Source organism: Etheostoma cragini, chromosome 14 (assembly GCF_013103735.1).
Source record: "Etheostoma cragini isolate CJK2018 chromosome 14, CSU_Ecrag_1.0, whole genome shotgun sequence".
Lineage (NCBI taxonomy): Eukaryota > Metazoa > Chordata > Actinopteri > Perciformes > Percidae > Etheostoma > Etheostoma cragini.
In genome coordinates this window covers 23,494,306-23,497,189 of record NC_048420.1, presented here as the reverse complement: position 1 = coordinate 23,497,189, position 2,884 = coordinate 23,494,306, and positions in this window count along the sequence as shown.

The following is a 2,884-nucleotide window of genomic DNA, read 5'->3' as shown; positions in this document are numbered from 1 at the left end:
TACTATAGAATAAATTGTCATGAAAAGTCATAGTATTGTATGTCGAAAAGGTTATAGTGTAGTAAGTTGAAAAAAGTCCTAGTATAGTATGGCAAACAAGTCATAGGATAGTGTGTCGAAAAAAGTCATAGTATAGTATAAAATGTCATAAAAACATCATAGTAAAGTATATAATGTCATAAAAACTCATATTATAGTATAAATTGTCATGAAAAGTCATAATATTGTATGTCAAAAAAGTCATAGTATAGTATGTCGAAACAAAGTCATAGAATAGTATGTTGAAAAAAAGTCATACTATAGTATGTTGATAAAAAGTCTTAGAATAGCATGTCAAAAAAAAGTCATAGTATAGTATGTCAAAAAAAGTCAAAGTATGGTACAAAATGTTATAAAAACGTCATAGCAAAGTATAAAATGTCATAAAAAGTCATACTATAGAATAAATTGTCATGAAAAGTCATAGTATTGTATGTCGAAAAGGTTATAGTGTAATATGTCGAAAAAAGGTCATACTATAGTAGGTTGAAAAAAAGTCCTAGTATAGTATGGCAAACAAGTCATAGGATAGTGTGTCGAAAAAAGTCATAGTATAGTATGTCAAATAACGTCATAGTATAGATTTTTCCAAGAAAAGTAATTGTATAGTATGTTGAACAAAGTAATAGTAGAGTATGTCGAAAAAAGTCATATTTTAGTATGTCGAAAAAAGTCATAGTATACTATGTCGAAAAAAGTCATAGTATAGTAAAAATTGTCATAAAAACGTCATAGTACAGTATACAATGTCATAAAAATTCATATTATAGTATAAATTGTCATTAAAACTCATTGTATAGTATGTTGAAAAAAGTCATAGTATAGTATGTTGATAAAAAGTCTTAGAATAGCATGTCAAAAAAAAGTCTTAGAATAGCATGTCGAAAAAAAGTCATAGTATAGTATGTTGGTAAAAAGTCTTAGAATAGTATGCCGAAAACAATCATAGTATAGTATGTCAAAAAAAGTCATAGTTTAATACAAAATGTCATAAAAACGTCAAAGCAAAGTATAAAATGTCATAAAAAGTCATAGTATTGTATGTCGAAAAGGTCATAGTATGGTAAGTTGAAAAAAGTCATCGTATAGTATGCCGAAAAAAAGTCATAGTATAGTATAAAATGTCATAAAAACGTCAAAGCAAAGTATAAAATGTCATAAAAAGTCATACTATGGAATATATTGTCATGAAAAGTCATAGTATTGTATGTCGAAAAGGTTATAGTATGGTAAGTTGAAAAAAGTCATAGTATAGTAGGTCGGAAAAAAGTCCTAGTATAGTATGGCAAACAAGTCATAGTATAGTGTGTCGAAAAAAGTCATAGTATGGTATAAAATGTCATAAAAACATCATAGTAAAGTATATAATGTCATAAAAACTCATATTATAGTATAAATTGTCATGAAAAGTCATAATATTGTATGTCAAAAAAGTCATAGTATAGTATGTCGAAACAAAGTCATAGAATAGTCTGTCGAAAAAAAGTCATACCATAGTATGTTGAAAAAAAGTCATACTATAGTATGTTGATAAAAGTCATACTATAGTATGTTGAAAAAAAGTCATACTATATTATGTTGATAAAAAGTCTTAGAAAAGCATGTCAAAAAAAGTCAAAGTATGGTACGAAATGTTATAAAAACGTCATAGCAAAGTATAAAATGTCCTAAAAAGTAATATTATAGTATAGATTGTCATAAAAACGTCATAGTATATGCCTATATAGTATAGGCCCGTCAGACACCGCCTACCAAGAGTCTGGGTCTGGGCCTGGGTCTGGGTCTGGGTCTGGGTCTGGGTCTGGGTCTGGGTCTGGGTCTGGGTCTGTCCCAGGTTTCTGCCTAAAAGGAAGTTTTTCCTCACCACTGTCGCACTGTTGCTTGCTCTGGAAGACACTACTAGACCTGTTGGGTCCTTGTAAATTCTGGAGTGTGGTCTAGATCTCTATCTGTATAGTGTCTTGAGATAACTCTTGTTATGAATTGATACTATAAATAAAATTGAATTGAATTGAATTGAATAGTAAAGTATACAATGTCCTAAAAATTCATATTATAGTATACATTGTCATAAAAAGTAATTGTATAGTATGTTGAAAAAAGTCATAGTATAGTATTTTGATAAAAAGTCTTAGAATAGTATGTCAAAAAAAAGTCATAGTATAGTATGCCGAAAAAAATCATAGTATAGTATGTCAAAAAAAGTCACAGTTTAGTATAAAAGGTCATAAAAACGTCAAAGCAAAGTATAAAATGTCATAAAAAGTCAAAGTATTGTATGTCGAAAAGGTCATAGTATGGTAAGTTGAAAAAAGTCATCGTATAGTATGCCGAAAAAAAGTCATAGTGTAGTAAGTTGAAAAAAGTCATAGTACAGTATGTCGAAAAAAGTCATAGTATGGTATAAAATGTCATGAAAAAGTCATAGTTTAGTATGTCGAAAAAAAGTCGTGATATAGTTTGTAAAAAAAACTCATATAATAGTATGGCAGCCAAAGTCATAGTATAGCATGTGGAAAAAAGTCATAGTATAGTATAAAATGTCTTAAAAAAGTTATAGAATTGTATGTTGAAAAAAAGTCATGTCATGACAATTTATACTATAATATGACTTTTTATGACATTTTATACTTTACTATTACTTTTTCATGACATTTTACACCATACTATGAAATTTTTCAACATACAATACTATTACTTTTATTCGACATACTACACTATGACTTTTTATGATATTTTATTGGGTACCATGAGTTTTTTTGACGGACTATACTATGACTTTTTTCGACATACTTTACTATGATTTTTTTTCAACATATTATACCATGACTTTTTTGACGTACTA